A 19,755-nucleotide genomic window follows, 5' to 3' on the forward strand; every position below is an offset into this window, starting at 1 on the left:
GGGTGAGGCTGTGGTTTGCACAGCCTTCAGCTAAGTGCCTTTCACAGCCACACAGAAAACTGACATATTGGGTGTGGAATGGCCAGTCTGCACAAAGTCAGCCCTCCGTGGCTGACTTTTCACTTGGGCGCATAGTTCGCACCTCAAGCAAAACACACAGCAGCCTGCCTAGCAAGCTATGATGTCACCAAAGGGGCCAAGTAATCAATCCTTTCTGGTACCATTTAGTATTTACCCGACATTTACCTGTGTAGCCTGGTGATTAATCCCAAGGACTCTGGTTTGAATCCCAGCTCTGCCAATGACTCGCCGCGTGACCTTGAGCAAAATACTTCATTCACTTCTTTGCCCGTCGATTTTTCCATCTGTAAAAGGAAACTACTTCATAAACTTGTGAGAACTCACTGAGTTAATACCCGGAGAGTATTTAGAACAAGCGCCTGGCACTTAGTAAACTCTCAATAAATGTCAACTTTGTCATGATGAGCTAATCTTAATAACTATTAACTGTTTTTATAAATTTTGGCCCTGGAAGAACCTGAATGAAGGGTCATTCACTGGCAGCTACTACCATGGGCCATCCCAAATGGAGAAGGGCATAGATCAATAATAACAGGCTGGGAAAAGGGGTAATTCTAAATGCCACCTTTGAGCCTTTTCTTTGACCTCAGTCTCCTGGGTCCCTGTCTCCGTTCTTACTTTGCTAAATTCTCACCTTTTGTACGCACTTCTCTTAAATGCCTCTACAGGCCGTAGGGCTTAGGGCTTCATTGTCAGCACTGCTTAGCCTCACAAGACTGAGATTTCTGATCCCTGAACAGTGCACAAAACAGGTTTTACAGAGGTGTGCCGTTCACACCCCAAGTGTTCGTCTGCTTCTCCTCACTGCCACGTAGACGGTATAGGGTCAGTGCAAAATATGCCACAGGCAAATTCTGCCGATGTGATGAGTTGATAGTTTGAAAAAAAATGCTCGCAAGGTAAATTTAAAGTTGCTTTTGGGTTTTTGAAATAAATCATTATTATCTCATCCCCTATTTTGCCACCTCGTGGAGCTATGCAGGAGCAATAAGCTGGAACTTTCTGGAAAGAGTGGCTTCTCCTGACACTTCTACCACTCGTTAATCACGTGACCTTCGACAAGTGAATTTCAGGATTCTCCTCTGGCTAGAATGCAGACAGAAAATGGCTGAGTTTATCTTATTGGGTGTTGTAACGGCCCAGTGAGATGATATATATATGACAGCGTTTTGAAAATTGTAAAATGCTTTAGCAATACAAAATGATATATTATTTATGACATACCTTATAACAAAGAAAGCATCTAACAAAGAGTCAAAGGCTGGAATGAATTTTAGTTCCAAATTTGCTACAAATTGACCTTCTACGTTTGGACAAATAACTATTCCTCTCTGGCCCTCAGTTTTCTCATCTGTAAAATAAGAGGATTGGACTACATGAGCTCTAGACTCCCTCTGCCTTCAACAATCTATGAGTTCAAGCCAAACAGAAAGAAGAAAATCAATGAAAGTAAAATGGACATGTTCTTTTAAAGAATGATAAAAACTAAATTTAATAATAATAAAGAAAATGAAAAAAAGTCAGTAGTGGCCGTGAAGGGCTGACCAGGACAGACACATGATATCATGACGCTCCTTCTCCCCACTCAGACATGCCCTTGTAGACTGCTGTGCCATTAACAACGAATCACTCTCGCAATGCATTGTCTTAATAAGGATATTTTTTTAAGTGTATTCATTTATTTTTGACATAGAGAGAGAAAGAGAGAGCATGGGGGAGGGGCAGGGAGAGAGAATCCCAAGCAGGCTCAGCTGTGAGCACAGAGCCCAATGAGGGGCTTGAACTCACAAACTGTGAGCTCATGACCTGAGCCAAGATCAAAAGTCAGACGCTTAACCGACTGAGCCACCCAGGCGCCCCCAGTTTTGTGTTTCTTAAAAGATTCCTAAGATTACTCTGCACAAAACCTCTTTGTGTCAAATTCTTTCTGGTACCACGTTTACCGGTGAGGTTGATAGCTGTTCATTTCTACATGTATAAACACATACATTGCCTCCTATATACCAAGCATTTGCTCACAGTTCTGTCTTTAAATTTCCTTTTCATTGAACGATAGGCATAAATTCAACCTTCAGCTGTCTATTTTAATAGTAATTGTAACAATTAACCCATAACTGTTTTCATCGCTAACATAATTATTAAATAATAACTTGTGTGTTCATTAACATAATAAGTCTCATTAATTGCATGCTGTCTCACAATGAAATTAATCTATGAAGATCAGGAAGAAAACATAGGATGTAAGCAGAATTAGAGAACCTCCTTGGAGCTGGCGGGGCTGATTTTCAAAACATTAGGCTTCAGAAGATGGTGGCAGTGTGTTGGGTACAGGGGAGATGCAGTGTGAGATAGTAACATCAGGGCAATGAAGATACAAAAATAAAGATCTCATGAAAGACTTTGAAAGATACCGTGTTAGAGAAATAATACTAACAAAAGATGTTAGAAATGATGATAAAAATCAAGGCTTTGATCTTCAGAATGAAACCAATGAATGAGAGAAACTTCCCTCCCTCCCAGCCACTAAGGTTCCAGGCTCCATAAAACCATGGTTTACTGGTAACTCCCTGGTGCTGCTACTCTGTGTCCTTAGGTTCAATCAGTAACGTTTCTATGTATTCACCCAAAACTATTTTTCCTTCCACCTTCACCTTCATCCATTAACTTACTTCCCTGTTCAGCCTGCCACAATCTGCATTTTCCAATCCAACGCCTCTACTTTCTTAACTCATTGTGCCACTCTCTCTTGGGCTTTTGCTCTTCCTTTCCCTGCCTCTCAGCAGCCATGTTGGCATCAGTAACACACATAGTTAATTTGTTGCTTTGTCCCTTTGGTGATGGACTGAACTTGCCACTTATTTCTTATTTGCACCCTAAAACTTAGTTGTTATTTTTTAAGATTCCTGTGTCTCTTAAGAAAGTCCATAGTTGTACGCTCCGAGGGATGGTGGGCTTGGGGTTAAATATGATGGGACCCTGAGTCCCCACATGACCACCACCACACACGTCCTTGAGAGATACCAGTGGGTCTTCATGGCGCATAGAAGTTCCAAAATCTTTAGGATGTCTTTAAGAGCTCTCCACTGTTCATTCCAAAGCCAACTTATCTCCACCTATACCACCCATTTAGGATGGTCAATTTGTTCTCCTGAAAGTAGACAGTGATTAAATTGACAGTGTAGACTATTTTTTTTTCAGTTTAAACGATTTTAATAATTATGTTGTTTTTTTTTTTTAATTTCTGGAACATTTATTTCTATTTCATTCTTCTTCCAATCTGTTGGTCCTTTTGAATGGTCTTTGTTCCTTACTCATACTTTTGATTTACTGTTTTATTTCTAAGTTTTTATGTTTATTTATTATTGAGAGAGAGAGAGAGAGAGAGAGAGAGAGAGAGAAAGAGAGAGAGAATGAGTGGGGGAGGGGCAGAGAGAGAAGGAGACAGAATCTGAATCAGGCTGCAGGCTCTGAGCTGTCAGCACAGAGCCCGACGCGGGGCTCAAACTCACAAACCATAACATCATGACCTGAGCCACAGTCGGATGCCTAACAGACTGAGCCACCCAGGCGCCCCTACTCTTTGATTTCTTTAAACTGATAAAACAAGACAACTTTATCATCTGTATCCAGCAATTCCTTTATCTGAGGTCTCAATGGGATGACTTCTGCCACTTGTTTGTTCTGACCCTCATTCGTGGTGCCTTAGTTCCTCATGTGCTTTGCTATTTGTACATCTGTTGTTGTATGAGTTTGTGTCCGTTGGAGTTTTCTGTGCGGGAATTATATATAATTCTGAGTAGTGCTGAGCAGTTCATTCTTCCAGAGGGGACATAGCTTTTCTGCTGCCAGACACCTGTGGGCACCACCAATTTGAAACCCCTTGAAACCCAATTCTTGGTGTCTTCACACCTTGCACATTGTGTGAGTCTGCGCCCCAAGTCTGCATAAGAGCCAGATTGGCTGTGAATTCCCAGGGGACAATTTCTTCCTTACTCTGAACTAAGCAAGATTCTTTGTTGTCTGCTTTTGTGTGCCTTTTTGTTCTAAGTCACCCTCTTAGAAAAGGTGTTGTTGTCCAAGAGTCCCAGTGTTGGCAGTGGGGGACCGGGATGCACAATTCAACTCTTTACCTTACACTGGCCCAAGACTTTGTGCCCTGTTCCCCCAAGTGATCACCAGGGATCATAAGACTCCCTTAAGGCAAATGCCAGGTTCCACACACTCTCAGCTCTCTGGGTTTACTTTTCTACCTTGTTTATAGTCTCTGAAAATGACCCTTTCTTTCAAGTTCAGCCATGCATTTAGAGTGGTTTATTCTAGTTCAAGCAGAATTTTCGGCTATTTTGCAGCAAAACTTGAAGACGTTAGATTCACGTTGTTGCAAGAAATGGCAGATCTGCAATTTAAAAAAAAATTTAACACTGTTTCTTGCACTCAGCCTTGTATAACTGTAGTAATTTTGCTTCTCAGATGAACAACTAACCATTCTGTTCATTCTGAGATGAACCTAACCATTCAGCCCATCAGCAGTACATACCCTAGAACCAAGGACCTCTGATTCTCATTTCATTCCTGTGGGCCAGGATCACAAGCTTTCCCTGCAACATGCCAGATGGTATATATTTCTGGTTTTGCAGGCCATACAGTTTATCACAACTACTCAATTCTGCCATTGCAGCAGTAAAACGGCCAAAGACAACACATAAACACGCAAGCGTGGGTGTAGTCCAATAAAACCTTATCTTTGGACACTGGAATTTGAATTTTGTATTATTTTCACATCATGAAATAATTTAATTTTTTAATTTTTTTCAACCAGTTAAGAATGTGAAAACCCTTCTTAGGTCATGGACCGTACAAAAACAGGTGGCAGGCTGGCTTTGGCACACGGACCCTAGTTTGCTGACCCCTGCCCTGGACCATGGTTCTCAAATGGGGTACATATCAGAATCCTCTGTGCAATGTTTTAAAAAAACAGAGATGCTCAGCCCTGACCTCAAACCTACAGAATGACAATTTCTGGTGGTGGGTCTTAAGGTTGTATATCTTTTAAAGTTCCATAAGTGATTCTGATAAGCACCCCTCATTCAGAAAGAGTGACCTAAATTCTTCTCTTTCTAGAGCTTGAGGGGGCTCCCCACATGACAGTCTATTGTGCACAACTAGCCCATTTTTTTTTTGACTCTGAAGCAAGTCATATAATTGCCTCATCCAAATAACTTGCCACAATATAAAACTAAATATGTAAATAAAAGTGATTAATCCCAATGGTTTTTGGTATATTTCTTATGACAAATACCTACAACGTGCAAGTAAAAAAATGATATATGAAATACAATACATCACACATCAAAAAGAAGAGGGATTCGATCAACAAAATAGGTTTGCAATTTGGAAGCAAGAACAATGTATATCCATATCTCACACCAGACACCAAAATAAATACCAGATGCACTAAAGAGTAAAACATAAGAGAATTAAGCCATAGAAAGAAACTAAGAGGCAATTGAATTGAATATTTACCAAACCTCTAGGGTGAAGAGCAATTTCTAACTTTAAAGGTTTAGAAAAAAGCCACAAAGAGAAGCTACCTGGATTTAACTGCATAAAAATCTCAGGCCTGCATGTATACTAAGATAAAATAACTGAAATAAAGAGGTAAACTGAGACATTTGCATCGTTAAGGAAGAACAGAGCTAGCTGACAAAATACAGAAAAAAAGAGTCTAAGTTGTAATCAACAGAAATGCAATTTAATCCAGAATACCATTCTGATCTATCCAATTAGCCAGGGGGTTCCAAAATGAAGCAGGACTCGTGCAGGCTAAATAAAGCATACGCAGAGTCTGGAATAGCAGGAAAACACAAATCTAGGGAAGGGTTTCAAACCAAATTTCTCCTCTTACTAGGTGTGCACCCTCTCCAAAAAACTGGAAACAGCCTATGGGTCTAAAAGAGAGGACTAGTTAAGCAAACTATAACATATTCACTTAATAACAGATTATGAGGCCATTAAAGATTATGTTTACAAATACCATAAAATAACACGGATAATGGTTACAATATATTAGGTGAAAAAGGCAGGATATAAAATTGTGTAAATATTGTGGTTACAATTACGTAAATCTTAAATAAAATGATTCATAAGGGGGAAAAGGTGAGAAGAAATGCACAAAGACATTAATAATGTTTGTGTGGGTGGGAAATGCTGGTGACTTTTTTCAGGTTGTATTTATAAGATTGCATTATATATTTACAATTTTAGGGAAATGGCCTTTTAAAAAGAGAAATTGTTGTTTGAAAACTGGAGTGTGGCAAACAAGTCGGCAGGAAATGGTCAAGTTTGGGGACTGTATTCGGAAATCTTACCATAAAAATCTCGATTCACGTGAATAGTTCACGTGGCAAAATCCCAGTGCACAAAGCCGAGAATTAAATTTTAACTCTGCCCTGTGTTTTCTTTACACTTGTTGTATCATTAAGACTACAAAGTAAATAGCTACTGTTCTCACAGATAACTAAGTGAGGCCTAATTGTGTGGTTTTAGTCTCAATTAAAATTGCTGAAAATGTGAAAGCCTTTCTAAACAATCTCACAGATAGATAACACTTTCACGCACAGCCTTCCATTGGGAACTTTAAGATTTTCTTAGCTTTCTGGAAGTCTCTGTACACAGATCTTAAGAGCTTTAGCTACTTTTGTGACACTTAAATTCACCCTTCTGCTTTGTCTGACCTTGATACAATTTCCCTGTTTGTTAAAGGACATTTGAATTTCAAGACAATATGCAATTCTTTAAATGACAATGGCAGGCAATTTAAGCATCTAACTCGCATCTGCCACAAGCCTTTTGTCTTCAATCAAGTTCCAAAGTATGTGTTCCAATTCACGGTTTCTATGAGGAATTGGCGAATCACAGACAAGCTCTCCCCCCGAAATTGCTCCATGGACACCCCCCAACCCTCCCATCAGTGCTTTTGAACCTGTGTGCTAGGCTGGAGGAGAAGCATTTGCCCAAATGCAAAAAGCAGCATTTTTAATAGAAGCGCACACGTCTGGCTCACTTGTTCCTGCTGCCAAGACCAGAAAGAACCCTCCTGGTAATCTCTGCCTTCGAGATTTCTTTTCTCCGGGTGGCCAAGATGGAAAGTGCCTTCGGTGCAGACTGATAAATACAGTGTGACAAATCTCATCTCAAGTCACAGCCAGCTCTTCCTGGAGACCTTGTTTTAGGGCTTTGCAAAGGGAAGGACCGTCCATTACAGCCGGGCATTTATGCCTTCAAAATGCTCATTTCTTCTTATGAGACAATAAAATACTTCCTGCAGCAACAGCAGGTGAGCACAGAAAGCGTCTTAAATATCTGACCTGAAGTGCTAAAGATGCTTAATAATCTTTAAAGTTACCAACAATATTGTTTCCTCCCGTAACCAGGATGTTGTAAAATGTCCTAATTAGTCTTTATGATAATGCCGACACCTCCACAGCACATAAAAAGGACTTTTAATTTTTAAAAGGACAACTCTGGTTGGTTTGATTTTTATCTCTAATTGGCCTATAATGTCTATTCCTCTGGCACTCCAGACAGGCAAACATTAATTTAACAAGCAACTCGTACACCATGGGAGACCAGAGAATCTAGTGCAGCGGGGAGAAAGGGTCCAGGATTCTGGACACATAATTGGCTCCATTCTCTTTTACCTCCTGGAAGGTGCTAAACAAGCTTTTCTGATGCTCAAAGGTGTCCCCTCTAAGGCAGCTGCTTCCTGAGGGCTCCCTGCCCTCAGCCAGTCCCTGCTGAGGCACAGCCAGAACTCGGCAAATCCCAGAGACCTGTCGAGTGAGTACTTCGGAAGAAGCCCCACAGGAAGCCCAGGAGTAGTCTGGTGGACAGAGCCGAGAAACTGAGGCCAGGAGAGCATAGGCCAGTCCCTCCTTCTGCACCCAGGCCTCTCTGGTCCTAGACTGGCCATTCATCCTCCATGGACCTGCTTCCCTGACTATAAAAGGAAAAGAATATTCTAAAATAATCTCCAAAATCATTTCTAGTTTTCATACGGCACAGCTCTGCCAGTGGCATGGGTAATGATCTCAGGTTCCCTGCCAGCTGGTAATGCAATACTGGCTTAGGCCACTGGGACCCATCAGCTCTCTTCCTGCAACATCCGATCCAATGCTAAGCACTCTGTCCCCACCCAGCTTCCCAGAACACTCCAGATCCACGCAGAAGCCAAGTGCAGCTTGAATGCACTCTATGATCATTCCTCCCAGCTTCTCCCTAAAGACATATATTTTAGGGGCGCCTGTGTGGTTCGGTTGGTTAAGCGTCCAACTCTTGATTTCAGCTCAGGTTGTGATCTCATGGTCGTGAGATCAGGCCCTGAGTCAGGCTCCATACTAGGCATGGAATCTGCTTAAGATTCTCTCTCTCCCTCTGCCCCACTGCGCCCCTCAAAAAAATTTTTAATATATATTTTAGATGTCTGGAGATTTAGCTGAATGATTCTGATTATCTCACTTCTAAAGTGGGAAGCGATACCTGTGACTCCTCCTGAACTAAAGAAGCATCACCAATGCACTAAAGGAGAGGAAAGCCTTTCTCTGTGCAATAAAATTGGCTTTTCCAAGTCATTCATCCGCATATATCTAAGGGTTCAATATGTGTCTGGGAGCCCCAAGTATCCCTGTTGCAATGGAGATGTGGTGTGGGGACACCACATATTGACCCCAGATGATTCTAGTTGCTGACTAATGAGACTCCATTGGCTACACCGCCTCCAACACACCCCTTTTCATGTCCCATTCTCCTCAATGAGCTGCTGGCAAAGAAAGCAGGAGCTGAATTGAATAACATTGCTGTTGAAAAGCTTTTTTCTTCCAAAACCAAGAAACCCACGACCATCTTTTATTTATATTTCCAATACTTCAATTTGGAGTCATGTGAGTAATGGCGCTGCCTGTTCCCTAGCTACCCTTTCTCGTCATGGCGCCATCGCCAGGCATCACGCACAGCTCATTAGCAAATCCAGTGGGCGGGGGGCAGGGGAGTGGGGGGGAGACACAGGAGCAAGGCTGTGGAAGTTGTTGTTCTATTCACACACTGGCTACTAGAAATGAAATGCGCTCCTCAACATGGATGTTGTGCTACTGAGAGAGTGCTTCTCCCGTCGGTCTTCCTGAGTATCTGTTAAATCAATCATGCTGTTAAACGCATTAACACCACACACGTACGTATTTTTTAATTCCAGTACCATGAAGTCTGAAACAAAACACACATAATGTAAAGAAATTTGGAGCCAAAATTTCACTCAAACCTCAATGAGGCCTCCACCCAACTTTTCATCTGTTCTTCTCCATCGACATTTCCCCCTCATTCTCTTGGCCCGATCACTAATTAATCACAGGGTAAGAGGAAGAGAGAAATCTGCACGAGAGCAGTGGTCAAGATGAAAACTTTCATTTGTGCAACTTTGGATGACACTCCAGCTTAACCTTTTCCCACTGCAAGTTACTTTTTTTTTTTTTTTTTTTTTTTTTTTTTGCCTTTTTCAGGCCATATGGTACCCATCAATCCCAGCTTTAAATTCACTTCCTTTTGTTCTGTACAGGATCGGATCTAATCACTACTTTAAAATAGAATTTAGTATGTTGATTTGACTTCCCCTCACCCACAGGGTTGGAGAGAAGTAATATTTCCCATACAGAAACGTGGATGTTTTAAAGTGGTAGAATTATTGTAGTCTTCCATGAAAAGAAATCAAATTATGAGCCATTTGTGAGGTTATATGGGAATCCTTAAATTGTGAAAAACCAATTTACATAACCACCATCCACCGTCCTTGAAGTCACCTTGAAGAGGGTTGCAAGGAATTGATGTTCATTTTACCTCCTGGTTCAGGGGGCTGGCAAGGCACACTGGATAGATCAGGGGTCTGGAGGATCACAGACCTGGGTCCACGTCCCACCTCTACCTTTCACTGTGTGTGTGATCTCAGTCAGATCCTTCAGCCTCAACTTTCTCACTCATAAAATGGGAATAATAATATCTTGTAGCATTGCTGTGAGAGTTATAAAGACATAAGTAAATAGGGATGTGTGTTATACTTAGCACAAAATAGAATCAAGAAGGGATGCTATATTGTTATTATTATTATTATTAAAAGTAAAAGAATACTATCTAAGAAAGAAATGATGTTGAGAACTTATGGAAAAGCTGGATTGTGGTGCAAAAAACCTTTATAAGGAAACCTCACATTAAACTAATGTGAAATCCGCCCAACAGAGTTGTCACTGAGAATTTAAAAATGAACTAGTCTACAAATTCCTGTATCATCATTAGGAAACAGACAAAAAACACACAGCCCCCATTGGCATACCTCTCTGAAGACACTGAGCTTATGTCTAAACACCCATGACAAGACTACATAATGCTTCTTGGGGCACAAAGTCCCTTAGCAACCTTCAGAATATGCCATATGAATGGCCAGCCCATGGCTGGATCTGAACGTCCCATTTGTCTTCTTGAGAAGTATCATGAACATGGTCTGATGACAAGATGTGTCGAGACTGGCTCACCAACAACAAGTCCCAGAAAGAGGTCTGTCTTACAGACAAAAACAAAACAGAGCTAAGTGGGAAAACAACCTTGCAGGGAAAGACCTCTGCAGAATAGAGGCATCTCAGGGTCTTTCCTGATAAGGTAATAAAAGGACAATTTATGGAGTGACTCTGATTGGCAGTAAGATGAGATGCTCCAAAGTTCCACTGATGTCATCTTCAGTGATGCAGATTTAGCAATAAGTGGACCGAAATCAAGGCTGGGAGCAGGGACTGTTGCTGGGGATGTGAACTGTCTGATGAGAAAGCAGACCACCTGTGCTGCAAAAGTATGACACGCCCAAATCAAGGGTCAGGAACACCTACAAACATGAAGAAGCCTGAAGTGTCACCCCACTCGTGTGATGCCTGCCTCACTTCCGAACTATGGAATTGCATGGCAGGACCAGATGGAAGGGTGCTTTTTCCCCCTGGATGGTATTGCAATTGGGATCCTTCCATCAAACTGTACTATAAAAGTATAACATGAATTCTCCCACTGAATAATAGCAACCAATAAAGTCAGTGATTTTTATGGATCAAGCTTTTAATACAAGCCACATTTAAGTGCATATAAAAAGAGTAAATAATATCTATTTTATCAAACACAGCTTTTTTTTTTTATTTATTTAGCCTTATTCTTGGGATTTGTTTAGAATTCTTTCCAAATCACCCGGAATTGTAATTACTTCCAAGCCAAAGCCTCCTTGGGATTGATTTGGACTTTAAGCCCACATAGAATCAAAAACCTATATTGCTTTTCCCAACTGCCAGCTGTGGTAATTTCAGCCTAGGAAATTGTGATTCTCCTCTTTTACAACTTAATTTTGAAATAACTTCTCACAACTTTCAGCCATGTTTTCTCAGAGTTCAACTTCTCTTCTGTCCATGAAAAGGAAACAACAAAGTTACACCCTAAGTTTCTACCAAACTTCCGTGGGGATATTTCCATCTGAAGGATGTGTTTTCCCGTTTCACTCTTAAAAGAGGGGTGGGAAGACCACTCTCTCACTTCATCTTACCTTCACCCTCACCCCTTCCTCACCCATTTTGGTTCCTTTTCTATCTGGGCTCTTATTTAAAGCATTTTGCATATAGTAGTACTTCTCTCAGGAATGGGTTAGCAATCTTCCACTTTTTAAGCTACACAATATGATCCGCTCTGCCAAGAGATCAGTAGTGGATATACTGGATGGCCTCCTTAACCCATTTCTCCTTCTTTTCCATCCTATCAGAACCCAGATTCACTCAGGTGTCCTCATGACTCAGAGAAAGGCGACCCCACCCCCCAACTCCAGCGGTAGATCCTGATTTGTTCTTACCTAAACACAGTAATTCTGTTTTCCTTGCCAAGTATTGGTCTACCCAATTCTGGTCAAGGAGACATGAGATGAGGTCGACTGGGGGCTTCAAAGGAGACACTGGAAGAAGTGGGTTCTTTCGTCCCTTGGGAGATTTCCGTGTCCTGTTTTCAAAACCTAGAACTGCTACTGCCATCTTATTAACAACATGGGGATGGAATCAACAAAGAGGAGGGAAGAGTCAAAAAAAGTCACAGAGAAGTCAAGCCTCAGCCCCGGTGAACTAAACTTGGAGCCTACCTCACCTCGAGACTCTTCCTACGTGATATATTAAATTGTTTAATGGTCGCTCCAGATTAAATGGGGATTCTTCTGTTACTTGCAGCTGAAAACATCCTAATAGACACAAGATTCTTGCAGCAAATAGAAAAGTTTACCAAATGCATGAGATTTTAGAGCATGGATTTAACTTGGCCATGTGACTCTCTCCTTCACTTGTCCGAACACACAAACAGATTTCTGTCAGCATCATCTGCAGCGTGATGGGAGACGTATAGGTAGAAGTGTTCAGTTTGCATTAAACTCTTAACATTGCAACTACACACCACGCTCGGTGGCTTTAGCAGAGTAATCTGTATAACTGGCCTGTCATAGAATTGGAAATGAATTTCAGGTTTTTTAGTTTGTTTTTTTTTTTTTTTTCTTTTAAGCAAATTGGCATAACTTGAAGTCCCAGAGGCTAAAAAAAAGTCCAAAGAGATAAACCTCGAAGCTAGAATAATGATTTCCAAGGGAAGGAGACCATGGAGCAAAAGTATCTCTTGTTCCGTGCCAGTATATTAGAGGTGAGCACCTATATAAAAATCACAGAGTGTTGGGGAAAAGAAGGTCATTTTCTTAGGACTCGTGGAAAAATACTTGTTGGAACTAGGAATTAGATTCAGTTACAGCCACGTTGCCTAGACAATCCTATTTGTCACTCATCTCTGACCCTTTCCACAAAGCCATCTGAATCCTCTGAGGCTCTGGAACCAACTCCGTATACATTCCCGCTAATTATAATTAGCATTTGGGTAGAATTTATGGTTTTCTAAACACCTTCACTTTCATAATCTCTCTTGATCCTCCCCATATCCCTGTACGATAAAAATTATTGCGCTCAATTTACTGATGTATAAAAGTGAGGGGGAAAGAACTTAAATAAGTTGCCCAAGGTCATATAGCTAGTAAATGGAAGAGCTGAGAACGAAGGTCTTCTAATTTCAAGTTCAAATTTTCCATTTTGCTCTGGCCCTCCCCTCCTCCCCATTCCTGTAGGCTGTAACAAATTTGAAGTTATGCTACTGATCGGCAGCAATTGGTTTGAAATAAGAAATCTTTGTATTCAAATATAAACATGAATATTTGAAAATTGCTAATTTGGGCCAAATGTCGGGCTTAAAATGACCGCCAACCTCTTTTGTGTGCTCAAACCCCCTTAAACCATTTGTTCTCATATAACATTTAGCCTAAGATGTAATACACAATACACATCTAGTGTTTCCCATGTACAATGTTTTCCAGCTTCTAATTCATTTTAGGCCATCAAAAGAGAACATAAAATAACTCCAGAGCTCTAGACTTTTGCAATTACCTTGCGGAGAGGGAAAGGGAAGAGTGGGAAGAGTTTGTACAACTGAGAAAATCCAGATTTCTTATCAGTCATGGTCTAAAAATGACAACCCCCTGCCTATCCAACAGACCTCCCTCCACCCCACCCCCCAACCCACAAGCTGCAGCTGGCAGGGTCTGCTGCAGACCACGTTTCTCTGCCTGGCAATCCATCTACAGACTTTAGCAGAGAACCCATTTTTGCGCAAGCTGGGCTGGTCCCCATGGCCTCTGGGGCAGAGTACCACCCAGAAGGGCTGGAATGAAGCACGCGAGAATGCCCAGCTGTAGTTCCAGCCCCAGGCCATGGCATCTGGCCACCCACAGGCCACCGGGAAGTAGAGCCAACACCAAGGCCCCTCCTTACCCACAAGCCTTCCTCTACCAAGAGCTTACAAGTGAGCTTAATGAAGTTGCCCTGAATACTCCCCCATGCTTCCCACCCCCAGCAGCCTTTGTTTATCCAGCTTGACCGCAGTCGGGAGAGTCTGGTGAGTGAGGTGGGAAAGGTTACCCTCCCACCAGAGCTGGCAGAAAGTGGAGCAGCCATACCTTACGGTTCAGAAGGAAAGGCATGTGTGATTTATGAGATTCAAGGAGGGGTCCTTGCCCCCTGATGTATTTCTTCAACAACTGTTCAGCTACCGGAATCCATATTCTGAACTCCTTATACCACGGCCCCCATGTTACACACTGTTACAAGAAGGCACAGTCCAAGTTCTCTCTGCATCCCCCAGCTCTACCTCCCTTGTTTCCAAACCAACACTTTTTCCCTTAGGCATATAATAATGATTGCTCGAGAATTTAAACCCCCAACAGAGGCCTGTGCTCCAGACGCAAATAGCTCAGAGCAAAATGGTTAAAATATTTTTATACTCTTTTCCCAGGAGGACAGATACATCCCATCCAGCCAAGGTTCTAGGTTACGCGTACAAGTGTCAAGGGATCGGTTTGAGTTTATGTTTCCATTTCTATGGTATCTTAAATTGGGATCCTTGGAAACAGACCAGGAGATGGAAAGTTGCCCCACCGGAGGCTTACGAGGGAGTGCTCTCAAGATCTAAGGAGGTGAAGAAAGCAAAACGGGGCAGAGGAAAACACTGACCCGCGATGTGGTTGCAGCGGAGGCTTCAGGCAATCCAGTGAGAAGCTCTAAAGCTGGATGGCCTGTAAGACTCGCCCCACATTCAGAGGAGAGGCCAGACCCTTTAACTCTCTTAGCAGCCAGTTTGGGGCCTTACATTGTCCTCTAGGAGGGTATGCATAGCTCCTGTGAGGAGGCAGTTCTCTGTGGCTGAGAGCAATTCCTACTGAGGACCAAGCTGTAAGCCATTAGCAGCCAATATTCCCAGGAGCTAGGGATAGTTGTATCAGCTCTGAAGAGAGAGCTGGATGGAGCACAACAGTATTCACTGTGGTCCACCCTTTATGCACTTGTTTTTACAGTAAGTCCACTCAATCAAAGACACAGTTTCTCTACTATTCTGGCTGACCTTGTCTCCAGAAGAAACTTATAGGACAAAGACTTGTACAAAGAACAATCTTGCTACTACAATTGATCTCAAGGCTGAATTTGATCATCATCATTCTCCTCTTCCACTACAAGTATTCTAGATTCCCTTCACTCTTGACTAGAACCTCTGCTGGTCTAAATGGTGTATCCGGTGGGATGAGTCAGACACGTATCTCTGAGGGCTCTGCGCTCTAGGTCCACATGTCAGTTTGGGGCGATGCCTGTGGCACTTCCCTATTTTCCACTAAAATTGGGTCAGGTGTCCCAGTGGATCTTCTAGGAGTCAAACATTTTCTTCCCTGTTGTCTTTATATATCAGTAGCTTTATGTCTTCCTCAAATGAGAGGCAATTACTGTTAATGGTATGTAACGCCTTTCCTTGACTGCTGGCCTCCTGGCATTAGAAACCCAAACTGACCAGGTGGCAGCCACACTTCAACGGGATACTATGCCTCACTGGGGAAGTACTTTTCCTCTGGAAACCAGGATCTTTAGACTCACAGAACCACAAATTGTGGGAAAGAAGAGTGGTAGTTCCCCAAGTGGGTCACTCCTACTTTTACCTCCCTGGTTTCCAAACCCATGTATTCTGCATACTAAAGAATACCATAGAATGGGGCACCTGGGTGACTCAGTCGGTTAAGCGTCTGACTCTTGGTTTTGGCTCAGGTCATGATCTCACAGTTCGTGAGTTCGAGCCCCACGTCAGGCTCTGTGCTGACAGCACGGGGTCTGCTTGGGATTCTCTGTCGCCCTCTCTCTCTGCCTCTCCCTTGCTCACTCTCTATCTCTCTCTCAAAATAAATAACTAAACTTACAAAAAAAAAAAAAAAAGAATACCATAGAATGGTCATTGATCGAAGGTATATACCTTAAATGGAGGGTGGTGCCCCATCTCTGTTGTATGTTATCTTCAAGATGGCATCTAAAAGGCCTCTTTGATAGACCATTTCATCACTCTATCATTCTCTATAATGCATGAAATGATAATACCAATGTATCCCATAGCCTGGGCCCACTGTTATATCTCCTTGTGCTGTAAAATGGTTCCCCTGGTCCAAGACAATGCTATGTAGGGTCTATGTCAGTAGATTAAACATTCTGTAAGTTATGAAACAGTAGTACTTGCTAAGGGCCCGAAAGTAAGAAAGGCAAACTCATAACTAGAGCATGTGTTAGTTCCGATCAAGATGAATGGTTGCCTCTTTCAAGGTAGAAGTTGTCCAATGTATTCAACTTGCCACCAAGGGTCTGATTGGTCTCCTCAACAGGTTTTGCCATATTAAAGGCTCAACTTTGGTCTCTGTTGCTAGCCAGTTGGACATTTGGCAGTGGAAGTAGTTAGATCAGCCTCAGTGAGTGAAAGCCCATGCTATGGCACCTATGCATTGCCCTAATTCTTATAGCACAGCTATTCTTTCTTCATCCATTGTGCCATCACTGAGATGGCCCATGACAGAGATGGACTGATGTCACCTGCCTGAGTCATTGGCAGGTGGTGTTTTGTGTGCCCTTTTTGGCAGATATTCTCTTGTGAGAATGTACCTGCAATACAAAATTCATGCCCATTGCCATAGATTCATCTAGACCTCATTGTCCCTGGTCTTCAAATCTTCCTCTTCCGAAGACTCTGACACATGCAGCAAGGCCATGAATCTATGTGAGGCCCCCCCAGAGGGCCACTTAACTTACCATACCAAGTGTACCACCTAGAACTTTGTCCACTGGAGTCCCAGTGGGGGCCATGAGACAGAAAGATATGGATCCTAATGGTACTGGAATCTTGTTTGTACCTACTGGTTGGTGAAATCTGGGCAAATCCAAGGTACTTTGGTACAAGTCTGAGCCAATATCTTTCTCACGGATATTTTCATTTTCAGCCTAATGTCTAATTATGAATGAAAGGAGTTTCTTTCCCACTACAATAAAATGTTAAATACCCGATGGACATAGGAGAAATCATCTTTAGATCACAGGACATTTTTCAGGGTCCGTGGGATCGTATCCTTATAGACTTAGATCAAAACCACTAGACAAGCATCAAGAGGCCTGCTGATCACAGCCAACCATTAATCACCTTAACAAGTAAGTAAAGACATGCAACCTTCTTACTAAGTCATTTAATGTCTTCAAGATTTGGCCACTTTAGGTGTAAAACGGGAGTTAATGCAGATGTGGTAGAAAGCCTTGGACTAGGACTGGGCATGATCCTGGCTCTGCCAAATCCCTGTGTGATCTTGCCCATGTACTTCACCATGCTGGCCTCAATTCACAATCTATAAATGAGAGATTGGATATGATATCCTCTCGGATTTCCTTCCCGTTCAAATAGTCAATATTTGTGTCTATCCTCAACCCTAAAGCAGACGGGTTCAACCTTTCCTAAGAACGGAGTCTATTTTTATTCCAACAACTTTCTTATGGAAAGTTTCAGGTATAAAGAGAATCAGCTTGTAAAACAGATGACTGAGCATTTCTCAAAATAAACATTTGCCAAAGCTAAGTGAGACAGGGGATTGCCTGGAGTTATGAGCTTGAAATGCAGCATTAAAACTCTTAATAGACTTGGAGATTCATTTGGAGATTTAGTATTTATTAATATCCCCACTGATTCTATTTTCCACTCCAAATTCAATGCAAATGCTATTTTTACCAGCATCTTTATTACATTCATTGAATGGCATGAAGGCATCTTGTAGAATTACACAGAAATGTCCTGAAGTTGCTTTTGGAAATTGCTATTTTTATTCTGTAGAGTTCATTGAACTTGCCGCTATATATCTAATTTATGTAAAGCACAAAGACAGCAAGTTGTTAAACAAAAGTGTATTTGGTGCATAATATTAGGAATCACTCCCTCTAATGTTATGGAATATAGGCTATCAAAATGATCTTTCTCTCCTAAATGTAATAGCTGAACTTTATTTATAGTTGCATATTATATATATTAAGAGCTATGTAAGCCAATAAATATGGTGGAATGCAGCAATTTTCTCTATTGGTATTGGCAGATAAAGTTACTTAAGTCAATATTTTGGTAATTTAAGCATTGATAACTGGCTCTTGAATATATTCATGATGATCCATTTCACTACACATCATGATCTGGATCAATTTGTCTATACCCTCTTTATATAGATCTAACTGGCTCACCTTCCATTCACAGATGTAAAGTACCATCAGTACACATTACTTTTTAGTACTGCTTCCTTCAAATATTGATTTTTAATTTTTTTGTCAAACAGAATGTGTGCTCTCATTTTGTGCTACCAGGATACACACAGACACACAGATACACACACACGCACACGCACACACACACACACACACACACACACATATACATCTAGCTTAGAGCCATCACATTGTATGTCATTTCCTTAATAATGTAGAAGCTGATACGCATGAACATCAATATTTTTTAAGTTATTTTTGTTTCAAGAAACAGAAGCTAGCTCTGGCTTGCTTAAGTTAAAGAGGGGAGAAAAGACATTTATTGAAAGGATCCCAGGTTATTACACAGAATTAAAAGGAGAGTTGAATAAACTCATAAAGCAAAGAAGCCAGAGAACCTCCTGACCCTCAGCAGAAGATAAATAACTGATATATGTTCAATATTTACTTGCATATGGCACTGTTCTATATATTTTAAAGGTGTACTCTCATTTATCCCTGAAAACAGTATCATGAGGTAGGTTCTACATCTCCAATTTAAAGGTGAAGAAGCTAAGGAAAGAGAGGTAACTTGCCCAAAGTCATAGAGCTAATGAGTGGTAAAGCCAAGACTCTATGCTACCTTTTTTCTACATGTTGCCTTTTTTCTACAGCACGACAAGATATCTCAGCTCCATCAACTGCCCAGCTGCCATTCTCCCTGTGTCACTGTTTCAGGATTCACATTCATGGGAAGAAGACTCCCCACAACCACCCGCTACCTCCCACCAACTGCCACCAGCAGGGAAGGAGGGCCACGCTACTTGATCATGGCCCGTAGGGACAAGCCCCATGTATCCCATGGCCCTAGAGAAAGAGAAATCCTTGTAAGTCAAGAAACCCAACCAAAGTACATCTATTGAGTCATAGCAGTTTGAAGACCACTGAGCCTGGCTCCAGAAGACCTGGGTCCTAATCCCTGCTCTGGTACCAATTATATGACCTTGGCAAAGCTGAATCAACTGGGGCTCCAGTTAATTCATTCATAACATTAAGCAACTGGATTACACTTACCCTATTCTTTCTGCCCCGAAAATTACTTTACGTTTAACAAAAATACAGGTTCACCCTCTTAGCCAGCACCTGCTTCAGGCACCACATGCTTGAAAATTCTAAGCTTCATAGATTCCTTTTCTCCAAAGCAGGCTTCCAAAAGTCTTTATGAAATATTTCACAAGAGCCTCTCACCTTTGGGGACATTTCCATGCCTTCTTCATTCAGATATCATCAAGGCCAGAAGAGTGGTATCTAGATTCTGTAGCTCCATTGTCCACCTGCTTATCACTCCTAGTGTATTATGCAGCCTCCTCCCCCCAGGCAGAGATGTCCTAGCAGAATTCTGGCCTGAACACCAATGAGATACACTGTCTCCTTGTTTGTACCTAGTAGCCCCAAGTGATCA

The sequence above is a fragment of the Panthera uncia genome (genome assembly GCF_023721935.1).
Source record: "Panthera uncia isolate 11264 chromosome C1 unlocalized genomic scaffold, Puncia_PCG_1.0 HiC_scaffold_3, whole genome shotgun sequence".
Taxonomy (NCBI): domain Eukaryota; kingdom Metazoa; phylum Chordata; class Mammalia; order Carnivora; family Felidae; genus Panthera; species Panthera uncia.